Raw genomic sequence first — 19,634 nt, forward strand, 5'->3', positions numbered from 1 at the left:
CAGCCGCAGGAACCATCTCCTGGGTGTGATCCGATGACATATTTAAGTCACGTTCATCGGGATGAGGGGGAGCGATCGCTGTGGGATCCAGTCCCTCGAAGATCAAGTCTCCACGGATATCCGTGGCATGGTTCAAGCTTCTGAATCCGACCTGATGGCCAGGGGCATGCTTGTCGATCTGCTCCAGATGGCCAAGCGAGTTGGCCTGCAGTGCGAAGCCGCCGAATACGAGGATCTGTTCGGGGAGGAAAGTTCCTCCTCGGACAACGTCATTATTGACGATTGAGGGGGCCATCGAACCTTTTGTTGACGGCACAGTGGAACTCTCAATGAAAGCACCAATGTCGGTGTCAAAACCGGCGGATCTCGGGTAGGGGGTCCCGAACTGTGCGTCTTGGATCGATGGTAACAGGAGATGGGGGACACGATGTTTACCAGGCTCGGGCCCTCTCCATGGAGGTAAACCCTACGTCCTACTTGATTGATATTGATGAATATGAGTGTTACAAGAGTGGATCTACCACGGGATCATAGTGGCTAAACCGTAGAAGTCTAGCCTATGTGGGTATGGTAATGAGTATATATGATGTCCTTTCCGGACTATCCCCTTCGGTTTATGTAGACACTGAGGGGATTTAGGGTTTACATGGAGTCGGTGACATAAGAAGGAATCTTCGGTCACCAAGCTTTTCTTCCACGCCAAGTAGAGTCCAATCTGGACACGGTGCAGTCTTCGGCCTTCATGTCTTCTCAGCCCATCAGTTAGGCCCATGGATAAAAGGTCGGACGCCTGAGGACCCCTTAGTCCAGGACTCCCTCAGGATGCAAAAGGAAATATGGACAAGGGAAGTATAATTCTGGAGCTCAGTAGAAGCCTCATTTTACCCCGAACTCGGGAGGACACACTCATAATCATGGAGGTCATACCCACAATGGAGGGAGTTCACATAATCACAATGGCCCCAAGAATGGGAATGGGAATGGAGAAAGCAACAGACAGAACCATTCCAACCCAGCAACTCCCGCCAGGAAGGATTTAAGTCACGTTACTTGTTTCAAGTGCGGGAAGACTGGACACTACGCCACTGAATGTCCTGAAGCAAAGAATGGAAATGGAAATGGAAATGGAAACTCTGGGAAGAAGCCCAATCCCTTCACAAAAGGTCAGGTGAACCACATCAACGTGGAGGAGGTTGAAGATCAGCCTGACGCAGTGATCGGTAAGTTTTTGATTAAGTCATTTACCGCACTCGTTCTTTTTGATACTGGTGCATTGCATTCATACATATAAAGGGGATTTGTGGACAAGTTTAAATTGCCAACCATAGCCCTCAGGTCACCCATGTTAGTAAGTTCACTAGGAGAAGAGTATATGGCCAGCCGATGGTGTGATCGGTTACCCTTAACCATGGGCAGTCATGTTTTCCCCTCGGACCTAATAATGTTGGAGTCCTTGGGATTGGATATAATATTAGGCATGGATTGGTTATCGAAGTATGAAGGAAACATCGACTGTGCTAGTAATTCAATTTTACTCACCACCCAGAGGGAAAAAGGATCAAGTATGTGTCTAGGCATGCGCCAAGGAGGACTCAAGTAAATTCTCTCTCGGGAGTTGTTCAAGAAGAAGTGCCTGTAGTGAAGGATTACCCGGATGTATTTCCCGAGGAACTACCAGGCATGCCACCAGATCGAGACATTGAGTTTTTGATAGAGCTTTTGCCACGCACCGGACCGATATCAAAGAGACCATACCAGATGCCCGCAAATGATCTGGAGGAAATTAAGAAGCAGATTAAAGAGTTATTGGAGAAAGGCTACATTCGAGGAAATTCATCACCATGGGGAGCCCCAGAGCAGTTGGTTAAGAAGTAGGATGGATCTTTGAGAATGGTTGTTGATTATCAATCATTGAATGAAGTGATGATCGAGAACAAGTACCCACTACCGATGATCAACAATTTGTTTGACCAGCTTCAAGGAGCTAAAGTATTCTCCAAGATCGATCTGCGATCAGGATACCACCAATTGAAGATTCGGGAACATGATATACCTAAGACAGCTTTTACCACAAGGTATGGGCTGTATGAGTACACGGTCATGTCATTTGGATTGACAAATGCCCCTTCTTATTTCATGAGCATGATGAATGAAGTGTTCATGGAGTTCCTGGATAAATTTGTTGTGGTGTTCATTGATTAGTGTCGGCGTTTTGGGAACGGGGGTCCCCATACTTGCCTGCCTGCAGCCCACGGCGTGCCTTTGCTAGCAGGCCTGTACGACCCATCTTCATCAACAAGGCATTCAAGACCCTCGTGAGGGGCCAAGCCTCGCAAGGCGGACGACGCAAGACCCCCTCAGGAGCGGCCTCACTAGGCGGGTCACAAGGGGTGGAGAGATCAAGGCAAGGCAAACCTCACGAGGTTCTCATGATGTGAGCCATGACGATCGAGACCAGGCGGGCGCCAACGCTCACAGCGTCCTTGTTTCCTCTTTGGTGCTAAGGGGGCAAGCGCAGGCACGGAGTACCAAGGCATCAAGTGAAGGTTTCCATATCGGTGCAACGAGACCAAGACCAGTAGGACGGCAATATGGAGGTCACCATGGAGCCCAAGGCGGTGTCACCACCAGAGCCTTTTGCACGCGAAGACCACTTTTGTCAGGATAAGCTATACTAGTTGTCCCCTTTCAAATTGGCCGTTGTTGGCTCCCTTCCCGCTCAATATTTGGGGAGAGGACCAGGGCCTCTATAAATAGGACTAGCCACCTCAGTAGAGGGAGGGGGGAAAGAGGAGAAACGCAAGCAAGCACGGCAAGCAAGCCTGGGGCGGCCTCACCTAGACAAGAACTAGTTCATCCCCACAATCACATCCATCAAGCACAAGAACACCTCTCCTCAGGAGGCTGTTCTTCCCCCTGTATGGTTCATCATCAGCCAAGAGGCAATCCACCACCACCACACTGGAGTAGGGTATTACACCACAATGCTGGCCCGAACCAGTATAAATCTTGTGTCCTTTGTGTTGCGAGTTCGTCGAGTTAGTTCATAAGATCTTAGCTGACTTAGGACGTGGATCAGTAGGGGGGAATGTTCGCGCGCACCCCAGTGTTTGAACCTTAAGGGTTTTGCCCGAACCCGTGATCCGACATTTGGCGCGCCAGGTAGGGGTCCGTCGAAGCTTCCCTTCCGTCGCTCTACGCCATGTTGTTTCATCGTCTCCATGGCGGACGAACGCCGCGCTCGCGCCGACCGCCAGGCTGCCCTCGCCACCCGCGTTGCTCAGACGACCCCTGCCGACGGGCCACCTCGTTGCTCTCGGTCAACTGTCGCCAACGCCGCCACCGGCCCGGCGGGGAACGAGAAGCAAGCATCCTTGCTGCACCCCTCGGTGTGAGAGGACGGCGCACCGCCACTCCATCACTGACTCCCGCTGGTTCGTCGGCTCACGCTCGTCACGTTCCCACAGATGCATGGGCCGCGCTCCTCATGGCGCACGAGCTCCTGCTCTACCGCCTAGTCGACGACCTCTACGAGGACTGGCTTGACCGCATCACCGAGCTTGTCTGCGCCGCAGGGGGCTCCCCTGCGACGCCCCACTCTTTGCCTCGCCCTCCACTAGCCACGGGCGACGTAGCTCACAAAGCACCTCCACCACCTCTGTACCAAGACGGCGCCCTAGCGCCAAGGCGCGCGGCTCCATGATGCGACCCACCGCGTCCGGCACCCGCGCGTGAAGAAAGAAGTTGTCCAGAAGTCCCTTGACTGCAAGAGAACGCTTCGCCACTCCTCGCACAGCCATGCAGGATCATTTGCTGCGACAAGGCCCCGCGCCGCTTGCCGTAGCGGGGGGCTAGCGCCAAGACCAAGTTCCGCCTCCAAGGCGGGCCCCGGTGACCATGGCCGGCTGCGATGCCTTCACCCCCGAGCTACGTAGCATCATCTGGCCGGGCAGGTTCAAGCCAGATCTGCCTCCTCGCTACGACGGCACCCCTGACCCCGCGGAGTTCCTGCAGCTCTACGAGCTGAGCATCAAGGCGGCCAACGGTGACGAGAAAGTCATGGCGAACTGGTTTCCCATGGCCCTCAAGGATGGCGCCCTCTCCTGGCTCCTGAACGTGCCTCCAGGCTCGATCTCTTCCTAGGACGAGATGCGTGACCGCTTCATCGCCAACTTCCACGACACTCGCGACCGCCCCCCGGCTGCGGGTGACCTGCGTCGCATCAAGCAACAACCAGGAGAGACCCTCCAGAAGTACATCCAGCGCTTAAACAACGTTCGTCTCAAGATCCCCAAGGTGACGGATGAATCCATCATCTCCGCGTTTTATGATGGCGTCCGTGACGTCAAGATGAAGGAGGAGTTCGCCATCCATGAGGAGTTGTGCACGTCTCTGGAGTCGTTCAACCCGGCGACCAAGTGCGCCAGAGCTGAGGAGGGGAACCTCTCCCTCCTCGAGCTCCCGGCTGCGAACCCAGAGGAGAAGAAAGCCAAGGACAAGGACATGAAGCGCAAGGGAGCAGCCGTGCTCACGGCGGAACCAGACACCAAGCGCGGCAGAGACCAGCCCGAGTCATCCATGAGCAGCCGACCATTCTGCACCTTCCATAACCGGCATACCCACAACACTAGCGACTGTCAAGAGCTCAGAGCCATTCGAGAAGGACACTTCGGTCGACGCCCCGAGCGCAGTGACCGGGCCTACGGGCAAGGAGGAGGATGTGGTGGCGGACGCTGGGACGATCGTGACCCGCACCAGGAGTGGCGTGACCGGCCTCGTGAGGACCGCTGGCACGATCAGCCTCGCGAGGGCGCCTGGAGGGACCAGCCTCGTGAGGATCGTCCTTAAGGCAACGCTAGCCTTCCTCCACTACCACCACCACCCAGAAGGAATGACGACCACCATCAAGATGAGGGGGCTGGGGGCTTCCAGGAGCCGTGCGCTATCGCCTGCATCTTGGGCGGAGCTCAAGCCCCAGCCTCGCGGCGTATCTTCAAACAGTTTGCTTGTGAAGTGAATGTAGTCCTCCCCAAGCTCGAGGCCACACGACCACTCAGATGGTCCAAGTGCCCCATCACGTTCAGTTCGGCAGATCAGCTCAAGTGCGCAACTACTACAGGCGTCCTCCCAATGCTTTGTTCACTAGTCATCAGCAACGTGCAAGTTACCAAGACCCTCATCGACGGCGGCGCAAGGCTCAACGTCCTATCCGTCGACACGTTCGACAACCTCCAAGTGCCATATGTTACGCTTTAGCCTACTAGGCCTTTCTTAGGAGTGACCGACGACCCTACTACCCCGATCGGGCAAGTCCGCCTCCCCGTTACATTCGGAGAACACAACAACTACCGCACCGAACTCACCGACTTCGATGTCGCCTATATCCGCCTGCCATACAACGCCATCCTCGAGTATCCAGCCCTGGCCAAGTTCATGGCGGTGACCCATCACGGCTACAATGTCCTCAAGATGCCAGGAAGTGGTGGAATCATCATGGTCCCGTGCGAGGAAAGAGACGTGGTGTGCTCCCTCGAGCGTGCTTTCCAAGCTGTAGCAATCGACGACCCCGACAGCCAGGGTGAACACCCTCCGGAGGCCACACCCAGGAAGAAGCAGTTGTGCCACGCAGGGCCTCAGGAAAGCGGCGCCTCGTCAGGATCGGCGCCCACTCCTGGGGCACCTCCCTCCATCGCATTGGAAAGCGTGCCCAGTGCCCCTCTCGGGCAGGGCTCGAGGGCTCTCTTCTGGAGAGCCTCAGACTTTGCCAACATCACGTTGAGGCACTTGGGCACCACTTGGAGGCGTGCTTCGCGGCACGTTTCCCTGAGGAGAACACAGGGCAAGGAGTGCCCACCGTTCAGGAGTTCATCGCCAGGAACACTTAGGAACTGCAAGACGCAAGGGCCATGCGCGGCGGCCGCCGCTCACTAGGCGCAACTCCCCATCCAGGCGAGGATGCCGGGCTGCGTGTCTACATCGACGTCCCAGGGCTCAACCGGGCCGCCTCTGAGGAGCTTTTCTGGCCTTCACGGGTGGGACGCTGCGAGGGCCCACCTCACAGCTACGTTCGCATGCCTTTTGGCCTGCCGAGCGTGGCGACCGTCTATCAGCGCAACCTGCGGAGCATCCTGGCGGCTCAGGAGGCCAGGCACCACACTGCGCTGACGGAGATGAAGACAGTCCTCAAGGAACCACCTGGACCCCCAGAGCCTCCCGAGGCTCAGGGCCCCGGTGGCTCATGAGGAGTAGCCCCTTCGCCGCATACCTTCATCTGCCCCAACTCTCCTTCATCAACAGAACCAGGTGACATTTTTCCAAGTTCATTTAGCTGGGTGCACCCCCAGGGCTGCATCATTCCCAGGCCGCGTGGGTCCGTCCTTGTGGCATGTATCCCTTTTATGTCTTTAGCTTACCTTGTTGGGAGCGCCCCTCGGTCTACATCATCCCCAAGCCGCTCGGGCCTGACCCAGTGGCATGCATCTTCCCTGCATTTACTTAAGTCTGCTGCTTCCATGCTTAATCTACCTGTGATTATTACCTGCTCGATCGCCACCCACCATGGGAGCCGTGCGCCGGCCGTCTTTCTTCAGGACCCTTCGCGTGAGTAAGTTAAGCACGGCGTCCGTGCTTGGGCCCGTCCCTGCAACGTCGATAAATCCAGCGGTTGAGCTCTGTCTGGCAGGCCGGCCCCGCTCACATCACCTCCTGGGGCCGTTGGTGCTTATCTTTCTCAAGCGATAACCTCAGGAGATTCGTTCGGCGCAGGTTGTCTAACCACCTGCAGGACCAAGACAGCAAACAGGAACCAAGACTAGGCACAACCCGCCTTGAGGTAGAGCCTCGTGAGTCCCGCGCTGGCTCACGAGGGCCAAGACACACCTCGTCTAGCCCTACCGTGCAAGCCACGTGTCAGGGCGGGGCTGTACACGCCCCGGGGGCTCTCCGCAGTAGGGAGTCACCTCTCACACACCAGAAGCGAATCAGCAATCACAACGGTTACCGGTGCCCTTCCTCGCGCTAACTTGCAGGAACTTCCTGAGGGCCACAGCAGGCGGTACCGCGGACTCTCCCTCTTCTCTCATGCGATTCGCTTGCGCATTAAAAGGGGGGCTCCTAGGCATCGCGCCTCAGGAGCTCTTACTAGCTCTCCATCCCTCACCCCCTGGCCTTGACCATGGCATGCGACCTGGCATACCAGCGGCAGCTGAGCTCGCTCGAGGTCCGGGACCCGAGGACGCAGAGCACCAAGAAGAACATGGAGGGGAGGGGGAGGCCCGCACAGGCCTAACCAAGCTACACTACAGTGGCCGACACACGAGTCCGACATGACTTGAGGAGCCGACCCCAGACAGCCAAGATAAGTTCTCGCTCTGGATCCACTAGTCGCTACGGCATGAGACCCTCGCTCACTCCCTTCGCTACCCTGTTGCGGCAACGTTCTCTTCCTTTCCCATCCTAACACAGCTGCTTGCGAGCTAAAGGGGACCTCTTGAGCATCGCGCCTCAGGAGCTCTTACTGGACCTCGGACCGCTCACCTCTTGGCCTTGACCATGGCACGCGACCTGGCATACCAGTGACAGCTAGAGCATGCCTGGGGAATAGGACCTGTCAGCGTAGAGAACCAAGCTGCCGCGGGATTGGACAGGGGAGGTCGAGCCTCGGCAGGATATGCGCACACAAATCTTCATAATGAGGGCTATGTTGACAAAAGGCATTACAGACGCTTTACACGCCCCCACGGGGTTCATTTCTTGATTCCTCGCAGGGACTTGTCAAGTCGGGCAGTTGCCGAGGCAGCGTGGGGAAGCAGAGACACCCACATCCAATCAACTGCCATGCGTCGACCAAGGCTGCAGGATATTGGGGCCCGCGGCGCTCCGCACATGACCTTTGGCTTCGCCTCGAAGCCAAGCCCGAGTGCGCCTTGGGTCCTGCGGCTACTGTCGGCATTCTGGGAATGGGGGTCCCCAGACTTGCCTGCCTGCGGCCCACGGCGTGGCTTTGCTAGCAGGCCTGTACGGCCCATCTTCATCAACAAGGCATTCAAGACCCTCGCGAGGGGCCAAGCCTCGCAAGGCGGATGACGCAAGACCTCCTCAGGAGCGGCCTCACCAGGAGGGCTCGCGAGGGGCGGAGAGATCAAGGCAAGCCAAACCTCGCGAGGTTCTCGTGACGTGAGCCATGATGATCGAGACCAGGCGGGCGGCAGGCGAGCGCCAACGCACGCAGCGTCCTTGTTTCCTCTTTGGTGCTAAGGGGGCAAGCGCAGGCACGGAGTACCGAGGCATCAAGCAAAGGTTTCCATATCGGTGAATGATACCAAGACCAGCAGGACGGCAAGACGGAGGTCAGCATGGAGCCCAAGGCGGCGTCACCACCAGAGCCTTTTGCAGGCGGAGACCACTTTTGTCAGGATAAGCTGCACTAGTTGTCCCCTTTCAAATTGGCCGTTATTGGCTCCCTTCCCACTCAATATTTGGGGAGAGGACTAGGTCCTCTATAAATAGGACTAGCCACCTCAGTAGAGGAAGGGGGACAAGAGGAGAAAGGCAAGCAAGCAAGCCTAGGGCGGCCTCATCTAGACTAGAACTAGTTCATCCCCACAATCACATCCACCAAGCACAAGAACACCTCTCCTCAGGAGGCTGTTCTTCCCCCTGTATGGTTCATCATCAGCCCAAGGGGCAATCCACCACCACCACACTGGAGTAGGGTATTACACCACAATGGTGGCACGAACCAATATAAATCTTGTGTCCTAGGTGTTGCGAGTTCGTCGAGTTAGTTCGTAAGATCTTAGCTGAGTTAGGACGTGGATCGGTAGGGGGGAAATCTTCGCGCGCACCCCAGTGTTCGAACCTTAAGGGTTTTGCTGGAACCCGTGATCCGACAATGATATTTTTGTATACTCAAAGAATGAAGAGGATCACAAGGAGCATTTGTGTTTAGTTCTCGAGAAGTTCAGGGAACATCAGTTGTATGCCAAGTTTAGCAAGTGTGAGTTTTGGTTGAAGGAAGTTGGATTTCTTGGACATGTTATATCAGGAGAAGGTATAGTGGTAGACGCTAACAAGGTTCAGTCTGTAACTGAGTGGTTGACACCCACCTCAGTTGGGGAGATCCGCGGTTTTCTAGGACTCACAGGATATTATCGGAGGTTCATTGCGATTTTTTCCAAGATTGCGAAGCCTATGACGGAGTTGTTGAAGAAGGACACTAAGTTTAAATGTATGGATGAATGTGAGGCCAGTTTTTAGGAGTTGAAGAAACGTTTGGTTACAGCCCAGTGCTGATTCTTCCGGATATACACAAGGATTTCCAAGTGTATTGCGACGCTTCTCGCTTAGGACTTGGAGGAGTACTTATGCAGGACAGAAGAGTTGTTTCATATGCCTCACGACAACTTTGACCTCATGAGTTGAATTATGCTACCCACGATTTGGAGTTAGCAGCCGTAGTGCATGCGCTTAAGACCTGGAGACATTTCCTGATTGGAAATAGATGCGATGTGTACATGGATCACAAGAGTTTGAAGTACATTTTCATGCAGAAGGAGCTGAATCTTAGACAGAGGAGATGGTTGGAGCTTATAAAGGATTATGATATGAAACTGCATTATCACCCAGGGAAGGCCAATGTCGTAGCAAACGCTTTGAGCCGCAAGAGTTATGCCAATACCCTTGTAAGCGGAGGATTACTGCAGGAGTTAGTTGACGATCTCAAGGAACTTCGTTTGGAGATAGTTCCAAGAGGTTTTGTGGCAACAATGGAGGTGCAGTCTACATTATTAGGGAAGATTCGAGAAGCTCAAAGGGACTATAAGGAAATCGTTGAGATAAAGGAGAAAATGAGCAAGAGAAAAGCCAAGGGTTTCCATGAGGATGAGCACGAGACCGTATATACGTACCCAGTAATGCAGAGATCAGAAAGTTAATACTTCAGGAAGCTCATGACTCGCCATACTCGATACACCCCAGAAACACCAAGATGTATTTGGATTTAAAGGAGCGTTTCTGGTGGACTGGTATGAAGAAGGACATTGCCGAGTATGTAGCCGTGTGTGATGTATGTCAAAGAGTGAAGGCAGAACATCAGAAGCCAGTAGGATTACTGGAACCCATGCCGATACCAGAATGGAAGTGGGACAAGCTCTGCATTGATTTCATCACCGGATTACCCAGGACCCGATCGTGATATGATTCAATCTGGGTAGTAGTTGATCGCTTAACCAAGGTAGCTCACTTCATCCCGATGAAGATCGCTTACACAAGCGCAAAGTTGGCCAAGATATATATGACCAGGATCGTATGTCTGCATGGAGTTCCGAGGACCGCCGTACCAGATAGAGGAACACAATTTACCTCAAAGTTTTGGAATCAGTTACACCAGACTTTGGGTACCAGGCTAGAGTTTAGTACAGCCTTTCATCTGCAGATAGATGGACAGACTGAGAGAGTTAATCAGATTCTGGAGGACATGTTGAGAGCTTGTGCACTAGATTACGGATCTAGTTGGGATGACAATTTTCCCTACGCCGAGTTCTCATACAACAACAGTTATCAGGCTAGTTTGAAGATGGCAACTTTCGAACCTTTGTATGGGAGAAAGTGCAGGACACCATTGATTTGGGATGAAGTTGGAGATCGTCAGTTGTTTGAACCGGATTTGATCAAAGAGTCCGAAGAGAAGGTTAAGTTTATTTGAGATAGACCAAAGGTAGCTTAGTCCAGGAAGAAGAGTTAGGCCGATACCAAACGCAAGGAGGTAGTCTATGAGATTGGAGACCAAGTGATAACCCACAAGTATAGGGGATCACAACAGTTTTCGAGGGTAGAGTATTCAACCCAAATTTATTGATTCGACACAAGGGGAGCCAAAGAATATTCTCAATTATTAGCAGCTGAGTTGTCAATTCAACCATACCTGGAAACTTAATATCTGCAGCAAAGTGTTTAGTAGCAAAGTAATATGATAGTAGTGGTAACGGTGGTAAAAGGTAGCGGTAGCAAAAGTAATGTTTTTGGTGTTTTATAGTGATTGTAACAATAGCAACGGAAAAGTAAATAAGAGAAGAACAATATATGGGAAGCTCGTAGGCAATGGATCAGTGATAGAGAATTATGCCAGATGTGATTGATCATGTAACAGTCATAACCTAGGGTAACACTGGACTAGCTCCAGTTCATCAATGTAATGTAGGCATGTATTCCGAATATAGTCATACGTGCTCATGGAAAGAATTTGCAAGACATCTTTTGTCCTACCCTCCCGTGGCAGCGGGGTCCTATTGGAAACTAAGGGATATTAAGGCCTCCTTTTCATAGAGTATCGGACCAAAGCATTAACACATAGTTAATACATGAACTCCTCAAACTACGGTCATCACCGTGAGTGGTCCCGACTGTCACTTCGGGGTTGCCGGATCACAACACATAGTAGGTGACTATAGACTTGCAAGATAGGATCAAGAACTCTCATATATTGATGAAAAAATAATAGGTTTAGATCTGAAATCATGGCACTCGGGCCCTAGTGACAAGCATTAAGCATAGCAAAGTCATAGCAACATCAATCTCAGAACATAGTGGATGCTAGGGATCAAACCCTAACAAAACTAACTCGATTACATGATAAATCTCATCCAACCCATCACCGTCCAGCAAGCCTACGATGGAATTACTCACACATGGCGGTGAGCATCATGAAGTTGGTGATGGAGGATGGTTGATGATGACGATGGCGACGGATTCCCCTCTTCGGAGACCCGAACAGACTCCAGATCAGCCCTCCCGAGAGAGTTTAGGGCTTGGCGGCGGCTCCGTATCGTAAAACAGGATGAATCCTTCTCTCTGGGTTTTTTCTCCTCGAAAGTTAATATATGGAGTCAGGGTTGAGGTTGGTGGACCGTCAGGGGACCCACGAGGCAGGGGGCGCGGAGGCTCCCCTGATGTGGGTCTTCCTTCCAGTATTTTTTATATATTCCAAAATAATTCTCCGTTGATTTTCAGGTCATTCCGAGAACTTTTATTTCTGCACAAAAATAATACCATGGCAATTCTGCTGAAAACAACATCAGTCCAGGTTAGTTCCATTCAAATCATGCAAGTTAGAGTCCAGAACAAGGGCAAAAGTGTTTGGAAAAGTAGATAGGACGGAGACGTATCAACTCCCCCAAGCTTAAACCTTTGCTTGTCCTCAAGCAATTCAGTTGATAAACTGAAAGTGATAAAGAAAAACTTTTACAAACTCTGTTTGCTCTTGTTTTGTAAATATGTAAAGCCAGCATTCAGGTTTTCGGCAAAGATTATGAACTAACCATATTCACAATAACACTTAGGTCTCATATTTACTCATATCAATGGCATAATCAACTAGCGAGCGATAATAATAAATCTCGGATGACAACACTTTCTCAAAACAATCATGATATGATATAAGAAGATGGTATCTCGCTATCCCTTTCTAACACCGCAAAACATAAATGCAGAGCACATTTAAAGATCAAGGACTGACTAGACATTGTAATTCATGGTCAAAGAGATCCAGTCAAGTCGTACTCAATGTAAACTATCAGTAATGGATGCAAATGACAGTGGTGCTCTCCAACTGGTGCTTTTTAATAAGAGGATGATGACTCAACATAAAAGTAAATGGATAGGCCCTTCGCAGAGGGAAGCAGGGATTTGTAGAGGTGCCAGAGCTTGGTTTTGAAATAGATATGAATAATATTTTGAGCGGTATACTTTCATTGTCAACATAACAACCGACAGATCTTGATATCTTCCATGCTACACACATTATAGGCGACTCCTAAACAGAATGGTAAAGTTTATACTCCCCCTCCACCAACAAGCATCAATCCATGGCTTGATCAAAACAATGAGTGCTCCAACTAACAAGAGTCCCAGTGGAGTTTTGTTTGCAGTTATTTTGATTTGATTTGCATAAAGCATGGGACTGGGCATCCCGGTGACCAGCCCTTTTCTCGTGAGTGAGGAGCGGAGTCCACTCCTCTTGAGAATAACCCGCCTAGCATGGAAGATACAGATAGCCCTAGTTGATACATGAGCTATTCGAGCATACAAAACAGAATGTTTATTTGAAGGTTTAGAGTTGGCACATACAAATTTACTTGGAATGGCAGGTAGATACCGTATATAGGTAGGTATGGTGGACTCATATGGAACAACTTTGGGGTTTATGGAATTAGATGCACAAGCATTATTCCCGCTTAGTACAGGTGAAGGCTGGAAAAATACTGGGAAGCGACCACCTCGAGAGCGACAACAGTCATGAACATGCATTAAAATTAATCAACACCGAATGCAAGCATGAGTAGAATATAACGCACCATGAACATAAATATCGTAGAGGCTATGTTGATTTTGTTTAAACTACATGTGTGCACATGTGCCAAATCAAGCCACTCGAATCGTTCAAAAGAGGATACCACCCTATCATACCACATCACAACCATTTTAATAGCATGTTGGCATGCAAGGTAAACCATTATAAGCTCCTAGATAATTCAGCATGGCATAAGCAACTACAATCTCTAATTGTCACTGCAAACATGTTTACTCATAATAGGCTGAATTAGGAACGATGAACTAATCATATTTACAAAAACAAGAGAGGTCGAGTTCATACCAGCTTTTATCATCTCAATAAGTTCATCATATAATCATCATAATTGTCTTTCACTTGCACGACCAAATAGTGTGGATAATAATAATAGTGCATGTGCATTGGACTAAGCTGGAATCTGCAAGCATCCAATTCAAGAGAGAAGACAAGGTAATATGGCCTCTTTGTTAGATCAACAATAATGCATATAAGAGCCATTCAACATTTTCATTATGGTCTTCTCCTCTCGACCCCAAAGAACAAGAAAAGAAATAAAACTATTTACACGGGAAAGCTCCCAACAAGTAAAAGAAGAACAAGAAATCTTTTGGGTTTTCTTTTTAATTACTACTACTACAGGCACGGAAAGTAAACTAATTAAAAGCTACAACTATTTTTTTGTTTTTTACTAAAGTTTATTAAACACACAAGAAGAAAGCACAAAAAGGAAAATAAACTAGCATGGATGATACAATGAAAAATTATGAGCACCGACCACTAGCAATGAGTGTGTGAACATGAATGTAATGTCGGTGAGAAATACGTACTCCCCCAAGCTTAGGATTTTGGCCTAAGTTGGTCTATGGCCACGGCTGGCCTAACGGATATCCAAAGTAATAGTTGGGGTCGTACTGACAAGAATCCCCCTGGTGCCACTGGTTGGCGATCTCTTCCAGATTCCACTAATAAACAGACTACCGGTAAGGATCAAATTGTGGTTCCGGCTCTGGCTCTGTAGCTGGTGTGGGGTTTCGGTAGGCGTGAATGGCCTTCGGCGGAACAAGGTACTTGCCTGTAGATAAGTCAAACAAAGAAGGAGCAGGCAAAGTAATAGTCTCAGGGTGGTTCTTATCAAATATCAGCTTGTACTTAAGCATCTTTTTCTTATTCTTAATGATAAAATCATGTGCTACCATACTCTTATAGTCTAGAAAAACATGAGGCAGTAACTTCTCTTCCTTCTCATAATGCCTAATAGGTATGTTAAAGTGTGCAGCGAGGCGCGAGGCGAAGATGCCTCCAAGGACGGGGCCTTTAGTGTGGTTAAGATTTAACCGCTTTACAACAATAGCGCCCATACTAAATGTGTCATCACGGAACAAGGCATGGCACAAAATAACGATATCGGGGCCACTAAGGTTGCCATAGTTTCCGCCACCAATTAAGAATCTACAAGCAAATTTTGCGAAGTAACGTAAAACAGAAAAATGTATGCTAGTAATTCTTGCATCGAAAACTTTCCTCGTTTCCCCTACAGCAATTGTATCAATAAACCCTTCCACATCGTCACGATGTGGTTCCTCTACGCTGCCCCTCGAAAGGGATCAAACAAAGCCAACAAAAATCACGAATTGACATCTCCTTATGCTCATCATATAAATAAAATTCCACCATAGGTGGTGATCTCATAGCATGGAAATGAAAGTTTTGCACAAAGATATTGGTGAGTAAGAGATACTGTTCGCGTTGGTCGTGGAGGAAGGCGGTCAGGCCTGCATTATCAGCCAACTCATAAAAATCATCATAAATCCCGACTGCTCTCAAGAAATTATCACAAGGCCATTCACACGGCCGAACTTCCGCGGTGCGAGGGAGACTATATTTGGGCCTCTTATCCTCCTCACTTTGCTTATCCTTCGAGCTTCGGCTCGATGAGCCCCTCAAAAATCTCTTCATCTTTTTCTGAAAATTTCTGAAATTTTTAGTAACTTCAAAATAGAGTGAACCAAACTCAACAAAATTGATAGCAACTACTCCTACAAGTGCCTATAGGCAATATCATGCATCAAAACTACTTTTGACCACATAAATTTGACATGCAAGCTCAAGAATAGGGTCACCTAAGCAGCAAAAATATGCAATGAATAAAGCACTAGAACAAAAACTAATTGGACCAGTGGAGGAGTCACATACCAAGGAACAATCCCCCAAAGAATTTTTTCGAATGGAGCTTTGAGCAAGGAGATCGAAAATGGCAGCAAGATGAGCTTGGGCTCGGGTTTGAGCTGGCTAGTGATGTTTGTGGGAGGAAGAAGGAGTGTGTGGTGGCTGTAATAAGTGGAGGGGAGTCACCATGGGCCCACGAGGCAGGGGGCGCGCCCAGGGGGTAGGGCGCGCCCTCCACCCTCGTGGCCATGTGCTTGTTCCCCCTGCTGTGTTTTCAGTGCCAGATATTCTCAAATATTCCAGAAAAAATCATATTTAAATTTCAGGGCATTTGGAGAACTTTTATTTTCGCGGTATTTTTTATTGCATGGATAATTCAGAAGACAGAAATTTTTTACTATTTTTCCTTTATTTAATACAAATAATAGAAAGTAAAAAAGAGGGTACAGAGAGTTGTGCCTTCTAACTTCATCCATCTCATGCTCATCAAAAGGAATCCACTAACAAGGTTGATCAGGTCTTGTTAACAAACTCATTTCGAGTAACATGAAACCGGAGAAATTTCGAATAACACTACATTACCTCAACGGGGATATGCATGTCCCCAACAATAAGAATATCATATTTCTTCTTGACAGTAGGAAGAGGAAATTCAAAACCTCCAATAGTAATAGTTGAAATTTTTCCAATAGAATTGATACTGTGGACTTGAGGTTGTTTCCTCGGAAAGTGTACCGTATGCTCATTACAATTAACATGAAAAGTGGCATTGCCTTCGTTTCAATCAATAACATCCCCTGCAGTATTTAAAAAGGGTCTTCCAAGAATAATAGACATACTATCGTCCTCGGGAATATCGAGAATAACAAAGTCCGTTAAAATAGTAATGTTTGCAACCACAACAGGCACATCCTCACAAATACCGACAGGTATAGCAGTTAATTTGTCAGCCATTTGCAAAGATATTTCAGTAGGTGTCAACTTATTCAAATCAAGTCTACGATATACAGAGAGAGGCATAACACTAACACCGGCTCCAAGATCACATAAAGTAGTTTTAACATAGTTTCTTTTAATGGAGCATGGTATAGTTGGTACTCCGGGATCTCCTAGTTTCTTAGGTATTCCACCCTTAAAAGTATAATTAGCAAGCATGGTGGAAATTTCAGCTTCCGATATCTTTCTTTCATTAGTAACAATATCTTTCATGTACTTAGCATAAGGATTCATTTTAAGCATATCAGTCAAACGCATACGCAAGAAGATAGGCCTAATCATTTCAGCAAAGCACTCAAAATCCTCATCATCCTTTTTCTTCGATGATTTAGGAGGAAAAGGCATGGGTTTCTGAACCCATGGTTCTCTTTCTTTACCATGCTTCCTAGCAACAAAGTCTCTCTTATCATAACGTTGATTCTTTGATTGTGGGTTATCTAGATCAACAGCGGGTTCAATCTCTACTTCATTGTCATTACTAGGTTGAGCATCAACATGAACATCATTATTAACATTATCACTAGGTTCATGCTCCTTACCAGATTGTGTTTCAGCATCATAAATAGAGATATCATTGGGATTCTCAGGTGTGTCAATAACAGGTTCACTAGAAGCATGCAAAGTCCTATCATTTTTCTTTTTCTTCCTCTTAGAAGGACTAGGTGCATCTATATTAGCTCTCTGAGAATCTTGCTCAATCCTCTAAGGATGACCCTCGGGATACAAAGGTTCCTGGGTCACTTTACCTCCTCTTGTTGCAACTCTAACAGCAAAGTCATTATTTTTACTATTCAATTCATTGAGCAAATCATTTTGAGCTTTAAGTACTTGTTCTACCTGAGTGGTAACCATAGAAGCATGTTTACTAATAAGTTTTAGTTCACCTTTAACATTAGCCATATAATCACTCAAGTGTTCAATCATATAAGCATTATGTTTCAATTGTCTACCAACATAAGCATTAAAATCTTCTTGCTTAACCATAAAATTATCAAACTCATCTAAGCATGGGCTAGCAAACTTAGTAGGAGGGACTTCAGCCTTATCATATCTATAGAGAGAATTTATCTTTACTACCTATGTCGGGTTATCAAGACCATGTATTTCTTCAACGGGCAGTAGATTAAGACCATGTATTTCTTCAACAGGCGGTAAATTTTTAACATCTTCATCTTTAATACCCTTTTTCTTTCATAGATTTCTTTGCCTCTTGCATATCTTCAGGACTGAGAAATAGAATACCCCTTTTCTTCAGAGTTGGCTCAGGAATTGGTTTAGGAATTGGATCAGGGATTGGATCCGAAAGTGTCTAATTATTTTCATTAGTCAACATATTATTCAATAGAATTTCAGCTTCATCAAGAGTCCTTTCCCTAAAAACACAACCAGCACAACTATCTAGGTGGTCTTTGGAAGCATCGGTTAGTCCATTATAAAAGATATCAAGTATCTCATTTTTCTTGAGAGGATGATCAGGCAAAGCATTAAGTAAATGGAGAAGCCTCCCCCAAGCTTGTGGGAGACTCTCTTCTTCAATTTGCACAAAATTATATATTTCCCTTAAAGCAGCTTGTTTCTTATGAGCGGGGAAATATTTAGCAGAGAAGTAATAAATCATATCCTGGGGACTACGCACACAACCAGGATCAAGAGAATTAAACCATATCTTAGCATCACCCTTTAATGAGAACGGAAATAATTTAAGGATATAAATAGCGAGTTTTCTCATCATTAGTGAACAGGGTGGCTATATCATTTAATTTAGTAAGATGTGCCACAACAGTTTCAGATTCATAGCCATAGAAAGGATCAGATTCAACTAAAGTAATTATCTCAGGATCAAGAGAGAAATCATAATCCTTATCAGTAACAAAGATAGGTGAAGTTGGATAAGTAGGATCATATTTCATTCTAGCATTCAAAGTTTTTTGTTTCAGCTTAGCTAAAAGCTACTTAAGATCACTCCTATCATTGCAAGCAAGAAAGTCTCTAACAGTTTCTTCATCCACAACATAACCCTCAGGAACAACAGGCAATTCATATCTAGGGGAGAATCTTCATCATCACTCGCATCAATATTATCAGTTTCAATAATTTCATTCTCTCTATCCCTAGCAAGTTGTTCATCAAGAAATTCACCAAGTGGCACAGCAGTATCAAGCATAGAAGTAGTTTCATCATAAGTATCATGCATAGCAAAAGTGGCATCATCAATAACATGCGACATATCAGAATTAATAGGAGAAGCAGGTTTAGGTGTCGGAAGCTTACTCAAAGCAGAAGGTGAATCAAGTGCAGAGCTAGATGGCAGTTCCTTACCTCCCCTCGTAGTTGAGGAATAAATCTTGGTTCTTGGATCTTTCAGGTTCTTCATAATGATAAGCAGATATAAATCCCAAGTGACTCAAAGAATAGAGCTCTGCTCCTCAGCAACGACGCTAGAAAATAGTCTTGATAACCCACAAGTGAAGGGAATCGCAACAGTTTTTGAGGGTAGAGTATTCAACCCAAATTTATTGATTCGACACAAGGGGAGCCAAAGAATATTCTCAATTATTAGCAGCTGAGTTGTCAATTCAACCATACCTGGAAACTTAATATCTGCAGCAAAGTGTTTAGTAGCAAAGTAATATGATAGTAGTGGTAACGGTGGTAAAAGGTAGCGGTAGCAAAAGTAATGTTTTTGGTGTTTTATAGTGATTGTAACAATAGCAACGGAAAAGTAAATAAGAGAAGAACAATATATGGGAAGCTCGTAGGCAATGGATCAGTGATAGAGAATTATGCCAGATGTGATTGATCATGTAACAGTCATAACCTAGGGTAACACTGGACTAGCTCCAGTTCATCAATGTAATGTAGGCATGTATTCCGAATATAGTCATACGTGCTCATGGAAAGAATTTGCAAGACATCTTTTGTCCTACCCTCCCGTGGCAGCGGGGTCCTATTGGAAACTAAGGGATATTAAGGCCTCCTTTTCATAGAGTATCGGACCAAAGCATTAACACATAGTTAATACATGAACTCCTCAAACTACGGTCATCACCGTGAGTGGTCCCGACTGTCACTTCGGGGTTGCCGGATCACAACACATAGTAGGTGACTATAGACTTGCAAGATA

Source organism: Triticum urartu, chromosome 2, assembly GCF_003073215.2.
Source record: "Triticum urartu cultivar G1812 chromosome 2, Tu2.1, whole genome shotgun sequence".
Lineage (NCBI taxonomy): Eukaryota > Viridiplantae > Streptophyta > Magnoliopsida > Poales > Poaceae > Triticum > Triticum urartu.